This window comes from Brachycentrus maculatus, unplaced genomic scaffold (genome assembly GCF_059751285.1).
Source record: "Brachycentrus maculatus isolate JH-2025_06_01 unplaced genomic scaffold, ASM5975128v1 h1tg000454l, whole genome shotgun sequence".
Classification (NCBI taxonomy): Eukaryota; Metazoa; Arthropoda; class Insecta; order Trichoptera; family Brachycentridae; genus Brachycentrus; species Brachycentrus maculatus.
In genome coordinates, this window is record NW_028281201.1 from 1,009,633 (window position 1) to 1,028,593 (window position 18,961).

The window sequence follows — 18,961 nt, forward strand, 5'->3', positions numbered from 1 at the left end:
ATAATTAAACAATACCTTTTCTTCAAAATGCAAAAACAACACTTTCTGCCCTGTAGCGGGTAAATATTAAATTAAAAATATGCCTCTTTTGCTGTGATATAGTACATTTTCTGGGCTTTCCGAAAACATGCACAACTGAAAATTGACTATTTTTGATATATGACGTTGTTGAAAAGAGTGAGCGATATGAAGAGATGCATGAATGTGTAAGAAACGAAGAATACATCCAGAATAACAATACAGAGTTCTTATTCCTTAACAATGAATTAAAATTATTCTTCTATGCACAGCTGAAAAAGAAACCCCCATGACTATATTTATCGAGTGGATGGTGAGTTTAGAAAGAAAAAAAGACGAAGAATGTTTGCAAAGATAGAGTAGTGTGGCGTCCTATTCTCTCTGCCTACCCCTGCGGTAAAGCGGCGTGATAGTTTGTTGGTTAACATCTACCAAACGACGCCACGGCGCCAGTCATTACGGATAATAAAAAGTAGATGGTGTAAACATTTATTTTTAGGCTTGTTTGTGGACTATTGATTTGAGTCAACTTCAAATGTATACATATTTCAGGCTTGTCAAATACCGAGTTAGACGGGGTGGGAGTTAGGAGCAGGGGTGAGCTGGAGGAGTTTAGGTTATGATTAACCGTTAGAGTGCCGAGAATCGATATATCGACTGTTGTATTCTATGTCTAAAGCGCGGGCGTCGATATACAGACGATGACTGTATCTCCTTGCATATCGACCTTTTCACATCGCTTAGGGCGCCCTTAAGAGAAAAATACTATAATTTATATTTAAAGTATTAACATTATGATTTTCCATTTTATATTTAAAATTTAACTTTTTATTTATTGTTTCGGAATTTATTTGTGGTAAGACATGTTAAAATGATAAGGAAACACTTGTTTTTAAACTAGTAGTCATTCATAAACTCAAGTGGTATAAAAACAAGTGTTTTCTTAATCATTTTAAAATTTTACTTTGTTTTAAAATGCTCTAAATATTTTATTATAACTTAATTATAATGTCTACCGGTTTCGAAGCTAACCGCTTCTTTATCAAGACTGATTAATACTATTGTAGAATTAATCAGTCTTGATAAAGAAGCGGTTAGCTTCGAAACCGGTAGACATTATGATTAAGTTATAATAAATTATTTAAAGGGATTTCAAAACAAGGTAACATTTTAATTATAATTACAAAAATACTACTTCTGGTGTGATTCTCAGTTATGTTCACGTATTATTTTCTATCTTATCTACCTGTCCATATGCAAGAACGTTAGGGGAACCAGGGTAAATTACCCCAAATGGGGTTAAAAATGATTTTTTTGGGGTAATAACGAGATTTGTCTTTTTAAGCAAAGAAAATTTGTCGTCTTTTGTTTATCAAAATCTGCGAAGGCTTTCAAAATTGCACACGTGGAGGCGGTAAAAAAGTCGCTGCCATTTGCAACAACCTACCTTTGTGAACAAAGCTTTTTCACTCTAATGCATATAAAAACAAAGAACAGAAATCGATTAAACGCTGAAGACTGTATTCAAATTGCTCTCACATCAAAAAGTCCAAATTTCAAAGGAATTGTATCAAATATTAAGCATATCATTAATCCAAGAAACTGAAAAAGAAACCTGAAAACCTGATTTTTTGTTTCATCCAATTTGAGTTTTTTTGTTTGTGTATATAAATAGTAAGTAAGTATGTGTATACATACTTACTATTTTAATGTATTTTTTTCCGCGTAAATTAATTCAAAAAATAATATTTATTTAAAATATACACTAAGTGCCTTCTTTTCGAAATGGGGATAGGAGGTAATATCGACAATATAGAATATATAATGTTGCTGAGGGGTTAGAACCTGTTAAACAATAGAAAGTCATTAAAATATAAATAATAATAAACCTATAATTACTAAGCCGCTTAGGCTTACAGAAATAGTATGAATTTGAAATATTTGTGTTAATAATAAAAACACAAATATTTATCGTTTAAAAAATAAATAATTAAATAAATATGACAATGACTAAAGCCTACCCCCTATTGTCTGTGTTACAACTGACATTAAATAAAAAATAAAAATAAATAATAATAAATAAATAAATGAAAGAAACAGCTCCTACCCCCTCTTCAACCTTCAACGTCCCAAGGACCCAACTCTAAAATATAAAATTAGCTTCACATACGGTATTTGAAAATGACGCGTGTCACAGTAGATTTTAAGAAATAAAGGGTATTTACCAAGTACAACTTAAATTAACCAAGTACAACTTAAATTAAAAATTAATGTGAGGAAATTCATACCTCACGAAACGAAATCATACTTCGCTCTTCGGCTGTCCAAACTTAAAACACAGTAAGGGACATTTTTTGTAGTACGTTTTTTTTTTACATTTTTGGACTAAGTAGATTCTACTAAGTCCAAAAATGCAAAAAAAAACGTACCACAAAAAATGTCCCTTACTGTGTTTTAAGTTTGGACAGCCGTCTTTCATCTTGAATTTCTGATTCGTCTATTAGTGATAGAATAAATGACCACCGACCCCCTTCCATACACGACCCACCTCCCCCGCGACTCCCTGTTAAAATATTGGCATTTCACCCCCGGGGGGACGGCGTGGGTAGGGGCTGGTGAAGAGGGGGGGAGGGCGGCACGTGACAGAAGTGGTACAACCTTCATCAAAACAATGACAAGAGCCCGACTATTTATAACAGCCCATTTACAGGACTGGATTCCATTAAGTATCAACACAATTTTTTAATTTTTTTTTATCACAACTAAGTTTGGAGTAAGGCCCTTACAATAGATTGCCTGGTATTAACCAGCTGCCTGACATGTATATTAGAACCGAAATAAAAATAAATGAAAATGAAATACTTTATGGAAAGATATTTGTATTATTCATAAGTTATATTTTCTAATTTGTTTCCTTTAAACATGCTTCTTATGTTTTTTTATATGCCTATTTACTATACCCGTTTATTGTTTTATATTTTATATTTTGCTCCGTGTTAGTTTTGTTTAATATTTCAAAAAAATATAAATTTGACTTTTTTTACAATATATTTCGAAAAAATATTTAAACTCTTTTCTTTTCAAATCGGTGTATTTATTCCGAAGAAAAGCTTATTTTTTTAACCCAAAAACGGTATTTTAAGCAAAAATTCAATTACGTCAAATGTTACCGGGGTTTATAGAAAATTAAGTTGCGATTTATCGTATATTAATTAGGTTCAAATTGCTATGGGACGTGTATAGTAAATCTAGATCTATCGACGGAAAAACTCAGTATGTGTATTTTTACAAAATAGAGACATACATAATAAAAAACTTATGATTTGTTTAATAAAATTTAAAAAGTCATAAAGTGGTGAAATCATTTTTGAAAAAATGAAATCAATAATTTGAAAACATCAGTTTCAGTCCGCCCCTGAAATTTGCCAAACACAACCTCTGTATTGTGGAAGAGAATGGCTAGTGGCTATTGTGTGCTATAACAGCTATGATATGTATGAAAATGACAAACTTCATGACTTGAAAACCGCCTGAAAAACGCTTCGGTCGACATCCCTCTACTTTACGTAATATTTTCATCGATTGTAAATGGTAGAGAAGGAAAATTTTCTGAAATATATATATACATATATATATATATATATATATATATATATATGTATATATATATATATATATATATATATATATATATATATATATATATATATATATATATATATATATATATATATATATATATATATATATATATATATATATACATATGTATATATATATATATATATATATATATATATATATATATATATATATATATATATATATATATATATATATATATAAATATACATATGTATATATATATATATATATATATATATATATATATATATATATATATATATATATATATATATATATATATATATATATATATATATATATATATATATATATATATATATATATATATATATATATATATATATATATATATATATATATATATATATATATATATATATATATATATATATATATATATATATATATATATATATATATATATATATATATATATATATATATGTATATATATATATATATATATATATATATATATATATATATATATATATACATTTGTTTATATATACGCATTATAGATAATAAAACAGGGACTGTCAAACCTCTCATAACGAGTATAATTCGTTCCAGAAACTTACTTGCTAAGCGAATTTTTTTGTTTGGCTGGCGCAAATCCCGGCTCACAAGTGATGTCGTTAAAAAGGGACTTGCTTTTTCGCTTTTTTTGCAAGTTACGTGAATTACTCGGTTTGAGAGGTTCCACTCATTATATCAAAATTCCGTCATATATCAAAATTCGTCAATTTTCAGTTGTGCGTGTTTTCGGAATGCCCAGAAAATGTACTATATTCCAGCAAAAGCGGCATATTTTTAACTAAATATTTACTCGCTACAGGGCAGAAAATGTTGTTTTTGCATTTTGAAGAAAAGGTATATTCTAATTTTTTTAAAAAATAAACTTAATATTTTTCAAATGGAGAAAAAAACCTTCAGGTTATAACTAAGATTTATTGCACAGCAAAAGTTCGATAAGTGTTTTGATATTTATTTTTAATACATTTCATTATATTAAATTATATGTTATGTATAATGATATGTTAAAATAACTATAAAAGATACAAACGTTATCTGTATCACTAGTCTGTTGTGTTGGTCTTAGCTTTGTGGGCTTATGCCCTCAGTTTACATTTATTTTGTACAATAAGTTTGATAAATGAAAAAATAAGTACATTTTTTTTAAATGGGTTTTTTGAGTGAAAGCATTAAACGGTCAGTTAGTATACATACACGCACATAATACAAAAAAAACAAATTGAGATTTACTGGTTGAAATGAAAAACCTAACAGTGACAATCGCTTTGGGGCGAATTGAAACAAATATACGAGACCATCAATCGTCCGTGTATTAATTTATCCAACGGTCGGGTAGTTCAATTTCCATGTATTCAATCAGCCGTAATGGCATGGGACGTGCATTCGGAATGCGAGAAACCAATATAGGGGCTGTTTTTCAGCCCCTAATGTGAGGCGGATATGATCTACTTGTTACTGCGAGCGGACATGAAATAGCGGAAAATGTTTCCAGGATTTTTCAGCTAGAGCGACTGCAATTTGGCAACCGCTGGAAACAAACGCGTTTTTAATTACGTCCCTGATTTGATAATCTCATTGCAATTTCAATATTTTTTCATGTTATATGATATAAAAGATCACCGTTTTTAATTTATTTTGATTGAAGTAAAGCATGCTAACCTCTGAGGTTGATATTTATTATTTATTTGTATTCATAAAATAAAGATCCAACTTTGTTTTTAACAATTTTTAACAAACACCTAGTTATTTTCAGGGATAGACATGTACTCGTACATATCCATCATTAAAGATGACAGGGTGCTTGTCGAAATCAGTTGGAAAAAATACCAAAATAAAAGTGGTTACAAATAAAGTTGGATCTTTATTTTATGAATACAAATAAATAATAAATATGAACCTGAGAGGTTCATTGTATAAAAGTTTAGAATATGTACCACTAAGTATGAGCACAAAATATTGGTATTTTTGTCTTGTGATTTTTCGTTTTTTTTTTTAAATTTTATTATTCTTTTAATGCTTTCTTTTAAACATTCTGTTACGTCTTTTCTTTTGTGTATTTTTTTAATACATATAAATGAATGTACATTGTAAATGGCTTTGCTGTCATATAAATTTCAATAAAATAAAATGTTGAGATTTTAATTTATTTGACGATAAATTTGTCATGCTTGTTATATAATAATTAATATTGGCGGTAGAACGCTGCGAGACGCTGTACTAGAAATAAATAAATAAACACCCTGCATGATATGTTCTTATTGCTCGCTGAAGCCTTCCCGCGTCTTGCACGTATATTTACAGTAGAGCCGGCAGAAAACAAACTGGGGTACGTTGTGCAATGGCCCTACCATATAATTTGGATAATCCATACAGGGCGCAGAACAATATCGGTATTCTATTCGTAGCATCTGGCGCAGAACAATATTGGTATTCTATTCTGCCGAAAGCTGCTGCAGCGATCGGGGAATATTAGAATAACATCCGTTGAAAAAGGCTGGAATTGTTTTGTACCAATCTAATATTGTATGCTTGAAAATATTTCAAAAACTAAATAAATGTGTATAAACATAGCATATATTCAGATTGTTTTATATATATATATATATATATATATATATATATATATATATATATATATATATATATATATATATATATATATATATATATATATATATATATATATATATATATATATATATATATATATATATATATATATATATATATATATATATATATATATATATATATATATATATATATATATATATATATATATATATATATATATATATATATATATATATATATATATATATATATATATATATATATATATATATATATATATATATATATATATATATATATATATATATATATATATATATATATATATATATATATATATATATATATATATATATATATATATATATATATATATATATATATATATATATATATATATATATATATATATATATATATATATATATATATATATATATATATATATATATATATATATATATATATATATATATATATATATATATATATAGCTTGTATTTGCCCAGTATTATGTAAATTTAACTGACTGACAGTGAAACTTGATTTTTAGTAGACCGGCAGTAATTAGGGGTTGGGGGGTGTTGGCGTATTATTGAGAGGGGGGTGGTATGACCTATTGACGTATGTGTGACGTCACGCGCCAGTTGTCGTGTCGCACGACAGCCAATAGCGCAGGGAAGTCCAACGGCGACATGACACTAGATCAGAATAAACTAGCAGCCGCCAACGGTGAGTTTTGAACTCGTAGACTGAATATCTATATAATATATAACTAAAAATAAGTTTGTACTTTGAGGTATTAATAACTCATTTTGATTCACGCGTCATCAATTTTATCTATTTTATACGTTTGTTAATAATAAATATTCACGTAATTTTAACTTGCGTAGACTTTATGTCATCAAATTATATACCAATAGCTACAGAAACACACATGTTTTATAGGAGATAATAATAATAATAAATTCCTTACCGCACCCCAATGGTGCATAGGGCACTGCTTCATATAAACGCAGTGTTGTCTCGATCGATTACACATGAAGGAAAGGTGATCAGCCCTCCGCTTCAGATACCAGTCCAGTGTAATATTGAATAAATATTAGAGTGAAAAAATCACTTATATTTATTAAACTCCCCTAGGAATCGAACCCGGGACCTCCAGAACGGTGGGCGAGCATGCTGACCATTACACTACGGAGGCGGACTTATAGGAGAACCTAATCAAAATACAATTCAATCAAAGAAATATCGATGAACGCCTTAAACATTAATCGCATATCTCATTGCGTTTACGATGATATTTAAATTATTATTGTGTTATTTTAAGCTATTGAATTATTTTTCTGTTATTTATTCAAAATTACCCTGGACTGGTATCTGAAGCGTAGGGCTGACCACCTTTCCTTCGTGTGTAAATGATAAAGATTACACTGCGTTTATATGATGCAGTGCCATATGCACCATTGGGGTGCGGATAAGGGTTTTATTTTTATTATTTTAAGCTCCTGGTTCCAACTAGGGTCCTGGTTCCAACTCTAATGTATGGAAGTGAAACATGAAGTTGGCAAAAGAAGGATGAAAGTAGACTGAATGCAATCGAAATGCGATCATTCAGAAGAATGTGCGACAAATAAGGAAAGAATGCAAAGCTGAGACAAGCATTATTGATAAAATTAAGAAAGTTGTGTTGAGATGGTTTGGACATGTAGAACGAATGAGTGAGGAAAAAACGGTAAAACAAATTTATGAGGCGAATGTAATTGGAAGAAGGAGCAGAGGAAGACTAAGAAAAACTTGGCACGATCAGGTATGCCAAATACTTAAAAGCGGTCAGGTTAGGATTCGAAACAACGTTGAAGAGGCGAGGAATTTGCAAAGACAGAGTGGTGTGGCGTTCTATTCTCTCTGCCTACCCCTGCGGGGAAGCGGCGTGATGGTTAGTTAGTTAGTTAGTTAGTTTTTATTTTAAGCTAGCACCGTTCAGATTTGGGAAATACATGCTTTCAATTTAAATTAAAGTCCAGGTGTAATTATCACATTGAAAAACCTTTAACTATAAATTATTTTTGTATATCCTGTATGTTATGTTTATAATCTAATCATTAAAAAAAATATTATTAAAAAAAAATAAAAAAATAAAAACATAAATTTTGTATTACCATGTTAGTATTCGGCTCAACACAGGCCATGCCTAAAGAGCCGTAATACGTATAATAAATGTATATATGAAATGAATATGTATATTGAATGTATCTATGTATTATGAAAATAAAATAAATAAATTAAATTAAATTAAATTACAATTCATCTGAAAATCTCATGTCTCAAAGCATACTTGCACTGGTTACGCTTTTCCGAAAGGGTTGAGCATAAAATTCTATCTACTAATAAATAAAAAAATACATAATATAGCTCCAGATTATCCAAAAGAGATGTGTATTCCGGATGAATTGGTCGATAGACGTCTCACGCTTTGATCGGCTACAATAACTGCTTTGGGCAAGTGATCTTACCAGCTCGCAACCAGCGCACTAAATTTAGCGAGCGTGCCTTTGTTGTTGCGGAAAGATAGCGTGAAATGCTCTTCCTCCTTGAAATGTTTTACTTGGTAAACACAACTATTTCCAAAAGTATTTCCAAAAGTATTTCCAGCAGTATTTACCAATTAAAACTTTAATTGAATATATAATATAAAACCCTTATCCGCACCCCAATGATGCATAGGGCACTGCTTCATATAAACGCAGTGTTATCTTGATCGTTTACATATGAAGGAAAGGTGATCAGCCCTCCGCGTCATGTACCAGTCCAGGGTATTATTAAATAAATATTAGAGTGAAAAAATCACTTATATTTATTTGACCCCCCCTGGGAATCGAACCCGGTACCTCCAGAACGGTAGCCGAGCGTGCTGACCATTACACTACGGAGGCGGACATAAATTGAATAGTCTTATAAAAAAGTCAATTAAAAAAAAGGCTAAAATTTAGACTTACCTTCACATGCGGAATGCATTGAAACACGTGTCCCAAATGATTTTTAGGAAATCAGATTTATACCCCTGGCAGACCGACATTGGTAATTGTGACAATGACACGTACACGCGCGGATAAAATTAGGTGACACGACAATTGAACGTCAGAGGTCTAATGAAACTACATATATACCAATCAGGCAGTAATTACACAGAATATTGAATATGTGTTCTATGTATTTTCAATAACTCAATATATCACTTACTCTTTGTAGGAACGTCATAAATAAAAAATCAATAAAATCAATAAAAAAAATGTTTTCGGAATGCCCAGAAAATGTACTATATCCCAGCAAAAGCGGCATATTTTTAACTTCATATTTACCCGCTACAAGGCAAAAAATGTTGTTTTCGCATTTTGAAGAAAAGGTATTGTTCAATTATTTTTTTTTTTAAATATACAAAATATTTTTTAAATGTAGAAAAAAACCTTCTGAAAGGTCTGTTGCACTTATTGAACTTTTTACTGTACAAAAAGATCTGTTGCACAGTAAAAAGTTCAATAAGTGGCTTGATATTTATTTTTAATACATTATATTATATTTTCAAACATTAAAAACGCTCTCCTGAAAAATCAAGTTCTTTGTTTTAAGACGTTCTTGAGCGGAGTGAGCGATATATCAAGTCTTAATAAAAGTCAATAAAACATTGTTTGTTTGTAGAAAATAATTTAAAAGCTTTATGTATTAATTTGTTGGCCAAACCTATTTATCACGTAAATTTATTAATTAAACGAATAAAATTTAAAATTTAAATAAAGACATCCCTATAAATCATGATCATTCATCAGAACATTTGATAATTATTAAAAAAGATTATATTTTTAATTTATTTTTTCAACTATTTCAATACAATTTTATAATTTTTAATACAATTTTGATTTAAATATTGTTTTTGTTATATGGAATAATACTCGTACATCAAAGATTAAAAAAAAACTATGTAAGTGTTGGCATTAAGACCCAGTATTCGATAAATCACTGCTTAATTTTCTTTAAACTTTTCATAAACTGTTTTGAAAAGAAAATAGTTATTGAGATGAGGATTTTTTTTTTAAAAATATAGATTAATCATATGTTCGGCATTAAGGGGATATTTGCAAAGAATTCATTCCACTGGAGACCACGGGAGAGGTCACATGTCTGTTCACCTCCGATTTTATTAAAGAATGTAAAATATTTTATGTAAAATATGTATGTAGGATATTTTTCTTACAATACATACAGATAAATATTTTTAATTGGAAAATATATTAGCTAAAATTTCTTTTTTAGATAAAATATTAAGTGATATAAAAATATATTTTTAAACTACTTACCTTTTAATGACGCTTTTGTTTTAAAAAAACATATTAATTATAACATGGTTGATTTCGGCATTAGTCGAAGAAAAAAAAATCCATGCAAACACGATGTTTTAAGAAAAGAAAAATATTTACTTAAAATGTTACCTCGATTTAGAGAAAATAAAATTAAAGAAAATAAAGAAAATAGAGCCTTAAAGAATATTCACTTAAAAATAGGTCAGAATTTGGCACATACCAATGTTCTGTTATTAATGATTAAAGAAAACACTTGTTTTATACCACTTGAGTTTTATTAAAGACTACATGTTTCAGAAGTTAAACTTCCATCATTCAGTTCTGTATAATAACTAATAATAAAACTCAAGTGGTAAAAAACAAGTGTTTTCTTTAATCATTGTAACATGTCTTACCACAAAGTTAATGCTGAAACAATAAATAAAATATTTCTGTTACTAATAATAACACAGCTTTGCATACATAATAAGACTGTCTTAAAATAATATTTTATATGTACAGATATGTAGACATGTTCATTAATAGCACGAGTGCAGGGTGTTGTGAATGTCTTTACGGAGATTGTGATTCGTAAGGGCGCTTGTGCACTACACGGAATTTTACTGTCCGGAAGTCCGTTTTTTTTTTCTTCAAATAAAAGCGACTACGACAGTTTAGCGTGATCGAGTTCGCTCACACCGTGATCGCGAACCGATCGAGCGCACCGATCCGGAAAAAGACAACAAGTGCACAAGCCAATCATCCGTTTTTTCATGCTAATCGGACTGCCAGACGGTAAAATTCCGTGTAGTGCACAAGCGCTCTAACACTAGCGGAACGCGGAGGGCGCGTAGTAAGGCCGGATGGGGTGGTTTAGTGCCACTCCACGGGGGATGTAATAACGACAATTAGCCTGCGAGGGGGACACGATCGCACGATCACTAACCTACCCTGCAGTGCCATATATACACGTACGACGTGAAGGCCAACATAGGAGAAGAGAAGATGCGTTGTGATAATTGGGCCACGCATTTCTAAATCGGTACAAATCATAATTTTATAAAACGTGGTTAGTTAAGACAATTATTAATTATAAGTTTATCTTAAAATCGAAAATAAATTGTGACCATATCGCTCACATATCAAAAATCATCAATTTTCAGTTATGCATGTTTTAGGAATGCCCAAAAAATGTACTATGTTCCAGCAAAAGCGGCATATTTTTAACTTAATTTACCCGCTACAGGGCAGAAAGTGTTGTTTTTGCATTTTGAAGAAAATGTATTGTTTCATTATTTTTTTAAATATACTAAATATTTTTCAAATGCAGAAAAAACATTCAGGTTTTACCTAAAAAGATCAGTTGCACAGGAAAAAGTTCAATTAGTGGCTTGATATTTATTTTTAATACATTTTATTATATTTTTAAACTTTAAAAATGATCTCCTGAAAAATCTAGTTTTTGTTTTATATATGACGTTGTTGAAAGGAGTGAGCGATATCTCAACATACAAGAAGATAAATATAGAATAATATATACGGAATGTGTATTTGATTACGCGTTTTTATCGATTGTTGCGCGGTATGATCGATAATCCTGAAATTATCCGGAGCATTGGTCTGTATGTTCCCGATAGTTACCTAAGACAGCGTCGGCATATATTGTTTCACATTCCTATAACCAACCTGCCGATGGTTATGCCTGTAGGAAGAGCTAACGCTATGTTGAACAATATCACATTGGATATTGATCTGTTCCATGTGTCCGAAGGAGTTTTCTGAGGCGGGATGTTTCATCAGCATGCATAAAGCAATTAAAAATTGTCCTATCCAGGAGTTTAACGGCGTAAAAAAATTGGCACAAAACTAACTGCGACATGAATTTGAATTTTTCAAAAGCCAACTCAAACTCAACTTAAGACTTTCAGAAGTATTTTTTATTAAAGAAGTCATAACTTCATTTACGAAAAAATAGGTCTATAACTGAAATACCTCTGAATCCTGAAATTGGAACTTTCAGTATGTCTATATATATATATATATATATATATATATATATATATATATATATATATATATATATATATATATATATATATTTATACATAAATATATATATATATATATATATATATATATATATATATATATATATATATATATATATATATATATATATATATATATATATATATATATATATATATATATATATATATATATAAATATATATATATATATATATATATATATATATATATATATATATATATATATATATATATATATATATATATATATATATATATATATATATATATATATATATATATATATATATATATATATATATATATATATATATATATATATATATATATACATATATATTTATATATATATATATATATATATATATATATATATATATATATATATATATATATATATATATATATATATATATATATATATGTACATTTATATATATATATATATATATATATATATATATATATATATATATATATATATATATATATATATATAAATATATATATATATATATATATATATAAATATATATATATATATATATATATATATATATATATATATATATATATATATATATATATATATATATATATATATATATATATATATATATATATATATATATATATATATATATATATATATATATATATATATATATATATATATATATATATATATATATATATATATATATATATATATATATATATATGTACATATATATATATATATATATATATGTACATATATATATATATATATATATATATATATGTACATATATATATATATATATATATATATATATATATATATATATATATATATATATATATATATATATATATATATATATATATATATATATATATATATATATATATATATATATATATATATATACTTTGTTTCGAATTGAGAAATATACATATATATATAGAAGTTCCAAGAATTTGAGTAGTGTGGTTGTTGATCATGTCGAATTGGTGAATGTTACACGTGTGTGAAGCGATCACGTAAATCAGCCTATGACGATCGTATTTTTTTTCTTTTTTAAAGGAATAACCCGCAAAGTCTCTATTAGAGTCTTGTCTGCAATTAGGATAGTAAGGATAGGGAAGGAAAATGTGAAATATATGTACATCACAAACACCCAGACCAATTGAAAATAAATCTTTCTTGAATTTCCTTTGCACTTGGCGGAAATCGAACCCGCGACGCATGTTTCTCAGTCGAGCGTCTTCCCAATTACGCCTCGGCGCCTGTCCCGTAAATGCCCAGACTTCCATATTCTTCTTCATTTATGTTGAAATGTCAAAAAAATAATACATGTTCACTTTAATTTTAAGTAGAAAAGTTTTATAATATTATTTTGTTTTTACTTATTTTTTTTTTACAAAAATGTTAGTAATATTAGTACATAACGACTAACCGAGATTTTTACGCCTACCGGTTTCGAGACGTCCCCGTCTCTTCGTCAGGACAATCACTATCACAGCATGCTAACAATACTACCCTTCACTACTATTTATTATAACCCTTATCCGCACCTAATGGTGCATAGGGCACTCCATCAAATTGACGCAGTGTTATCTTGATCATTACTTACATGAAGGCAAGGTGATCACTCTTGCGCTTCAGGAACCAGTCCAGCGTAATAGTAAGTACATATTACAGTGTTAAATCGCTAATATTTATTTTCACCCCCCCCTGGGAATCGAACCCGGGACCTCCAGCACGGTAGCTAAACACGCTGACGGAGAAAACTACTATTCACTACTATTTACACACTTAAAACTACATTGTTTGCATGCTGTGGTAGTGATTGTCCTGACAAAGAAACGGGTACGTCTCGTAACCGGTAGACATAAAAATCTCGGTGAGTGGTTATATACTTATATTACTAACATTTTTGTAAAAAAATAAATATGTAAAAATGACTAACCACAATGTAAATAATATTACTAACATTTTTGTAAAAAAATAAATAAGTAAAAATGACTAACCGCAAAGTAAATGCTTTCAATGTTAATAATGTTGAGAATATTATTTTGTGATTACGTTTCTTAATATTATGTAATTTTCGAAGGGTTCGATTATAATAAATTACGGGACATTAATATAACGACTGTTGCTTTCTGATAATACCCAAAAATGTTGTAAAATATAATGAAAATATTGAACCCGTTAACGTAACACGCAAACCGTAAACAGTTTTAAGGTTACAATTGCACTAATGTGTAAAGGCAACTAGCCGTAACTCAAGTTGAGGTTCGAACCCACTCTACCATAATTTGATACCTGTTTCTAATAATGAGCCGCTTAGGCTTCCTTAAATAGTATGAAATTTAAATATTTGTGTAAATGTGTAAATATTAAAAATACAAACATTTCTCTTTTTTCTTTAGTAATTTTATTTTTTAAAATTAATAATAATAATAAAACCCTTATCCGCACCCCAATGGTGCATAGGGCACTGCTTCATATAAACGCAGTGTTATCTTGATCGTTTACACATGAAGGAAAGGTGATCAGCCCTCCGCTTCAGGTACCAGTCCAGGATTATATTGAATAAATATTACAGTGAATAAATCACTTATATTTATTTGACCCCCCCCTGGGAATCGAACCCGGGACCTCCAGAACGGTAGCCGAGCGTGCTGACCATTACACTACGGAGGCGGACAATATATTATAAAGTTTGTAATAATATTTTTTAAAATTATTTTAGGTATTACATTCTGAGTTCTACTACAATTCCAAGTCTATTTTTTACTAACAGGCCCATATTTTTTATACTATATACTACGGAGGCGGACAAAAATAAATAAAAATAATTTTTTTAAATTACTGCGGGAAATTTGAATTTGTATCCCTCTAAAAAAAACACTATAAAATTTAAATTGTAAATATAATTGTACTGATATAATTATACTCACAAGATTTTTCACTCAACAGACAAGATAACATAACGGCATTATTAATATTATGACGTTTCAATGAGTTCTATAAATAGATATACACATTATGAGAACCAAAAATATAAAGTTTAAATCTGAAAGAATAATGCTGAAAACGTTAATTTACGTGAGTGAAATTTCAGTCAAATAAGTTAAATGAATATACGCAGAGTGTAAATATGTATCGATATGAACTAAATTGATCTTTCACTAGTTAACGTTTTATTTCAATTTCAATAAATATCCACAAAAGAACAGTAAATTTGGTTAACTTAGTACCTGAAAACTTTTCAGGTTAACGAAATCATCTCACATTCACTTTATTTTACGTTTTCAGTTTACGGTGTGATATCAAAAATATAACTATCTAACAAACCATCTCACCACTTCCCCGCAAGGAAGGCAGAGAGAAGAGAACGCTACCCTAATCTGTATTTGAAAACAATCTTCGCCTCTTCCACATTCATACATCTTCTCATACATGCACGCCGAATATTCCGACTCCTGATCTGACCATTTTTTAAATTAAAAATATACAAAAGAATCCTGAAATCCTGAAATTGCTTCCTGAAATACTGCCTGAAATTTCCTTTCCGCACATACTTTTGGATGTTTACTTCACGTTTAATTATGTTTATTTTTTACTTCCAGGAAAACATATTAAATATATCAAACGAAATCTTCAGAGATATGAGGTATATAACAAACTAAATTAACGTATTATTGACACATAATTTTGAGAATATAACGTTACAAAATTTGTTTCAGTAAAACTTTTTTATATGAAAAATATGGAAATGGAAATATCCGAATGGAAAACTCTTAAATTCTTTATACACTTATTTGATCATCATTCTTTTGTTTTAATTTAATAACGACTTTATATTTAATAAGAAGTATAATGTTTATAAATAAGTATAAATAAACTTATAAACAGATGTACGTGCAGTGCGCCATGTTAAATCTATTTTTAGACATGCCACTACCCCCATTTTGTTTTCATTTTTAGACGCGTTTTCCAAAAACAGAAGCTAAATTTTGATAAAATGGATGATGCAAAGGAAATTTATGAAGTTTGAAGGTGTTTGTAGTGTGTAAAATATCAGTTTAAAGACTTACATCTAGGTTTCTTGTTAGAATCGATGACCCTTTGCTGACTCGTATCGCATTAACCAAAAGTTATCCAACGAATATATATGTTCGCGCTATATTTTCCCCTTCTGAATGGCCTCCGCTCATCCCAAACGGCGCCACAATCATATCCATGGTCCTTCAATCATCAGTTTCACTTTTTCAAAGAGTCACCCTTATATCAACACAGTCCACCATCTTTGTGAAAATTTCATTCACAAAACTATATGATGTCACCGCGTGTTTACCCGCCGAAGTTCACTGAAGGATTTCGCATTATCCGTACATTATTCACGCACTGCCGTTCGTTTATCGGTGCCGCGTTATCGACGCAAAACACAAATTGATAAGTTAAGTTTTCGTTTCTACGCGCGCTCGCCGGCGATGCGACCAACCCCCTCGAGACGAGATTAACTACTGATGCGCCTGACGTTGGCAACAATGGCTGTACTCGAGTGCGACGGTTGCGGCAGGTGCATTTGCGCAGGCGCCGATTCCGAAAACAGAAAAGCCTTCCACACGTCATTCTGAAAACGTAATGGCGGGGCGGGCGCGGGCGTCGGTAACTGTTTGGAACTGCTTCATACACAACAACACTCCATTTCTGGCAATAATTGATCTACGAACACACTAAAATAATATTATGACACAAATTTGAAATTCATTCAACAAGTTTATTGTTATTATTTATTTGTTTACATTTTACAAAAATATTACAATACCTGGCAACACCTTTCGAACTTTGAATATATGAAAAAGACAAAGTATGTTCATCAATAAATAAATAACTATAATATAGGTACTTACGTTCTTCCTACGAGCCGTCGATGACTAATATGGCATTTTATACGTCAAAATAACTTTAATTTATTTTTTAAATCCATGAACTCAATAAATTATTAAAATATATATATATATTTATATATATATATATATATATATATATATATATATATATATATATATATATATATATATATATACGTCAAAATAACATTAATTTATTTTTTAAATCCATGAACTCAATAAATTATTAAAATATATATATATATATATATTTATATATATATATATATATATATATATATATATATATATATATATATATATATATATATATATATATATATATATATATATATATATATATATATATATATATATATATATATATATATATATATATATATATATATATATATATATATATATATATATATATATATATATATATATATATATATATATATATATATATATATATATATATATATATATATATATATATATATATATATATATATATATATATATATATATATATATATATATATATATATATATATATATTCAAAAAAATTCATACAATCGTTGATTGAGACAAATTGCCAATATTATAAGTTTAGAAACAATAACAAAACAACAAAAAGTTTATATGAAAAAAAAAACAACAAAAAACCAGCGTTTCTTTAGTTACTGATAACTGATAAAATGTTAACTGATTTCAAATTCGTTATTTTTTTTCAAACATAATATGAACAACACAGATGAAGTTAATTTTTATGAGTTGGAAATCTAGACATTCACAGGTTTTACGATCTATCATGGACTATCATAAGAGTCGTTATTGGGTTACAACATTTTGAGTGTGTCCAAATAATTGTTCACAAATCTGGATTATCTCCAATTATAGGAGTTATTTTTCATACTATTTTTATATCTCATCATATATGAGATCACTTTACCTTTAAAACCTGGGTTTTCCACACTGATTTACTGGTCAAATTATAAGCAGCATACAATTTTTTAATAATATTTTCAGGCGTTTTTCAGTATGTAAAAATAATCCGGAGCTTGGATCTCGCATGCATCTAAATAAAAGGGTCACTGCTAAATAAATGCTTTCTCAATCCAATCATATGTGGTTCTAGTCAACTCACTTGTACAGTTTCATGAGATTAATGATATATGTGGGAGTTCCAAAAAAAATAGTGCGGTTGTCAATCATGGGTAAAATGGTAAATCAACCATCAGCCCTATAAATAACGCGACCTCTATGTGTGCCTTCTTCATCCACGTTGGGATGTCAAAAATGTTTATTTGATGTGTTTCTGTGTTTTGGAACTTGAAATTCTATGTAAGTTATCATAAAATGTGTTGATTGTGATTAGTGTGATTTGCTAGGAGGTGTTCTCT

General features: G+C 28.7%; 1 protein-coding gene across 1 annotated transcript in view; it reads right to left on the bottom strand.

Moving 5' to 3' along the window:
- Positions 1–17,184, bottom strand: part of fid (class I SAM-dependent methyltransferase fire dancer) — a 55,168-nt gene extending 37,984 nt beyond the window's left edge. The window contains exon 1 of the mRNA XM_088271645.1: positions 16,754–17,184. The gene's annotated coding sequence lies outside the window, so the exon portion shown is untranslated. The remainder of the gene's footprint in view (positions 1–16,753) is intronic.
- Positions 17,185–18,961: the final 1,777 nt, after the last annotated feature.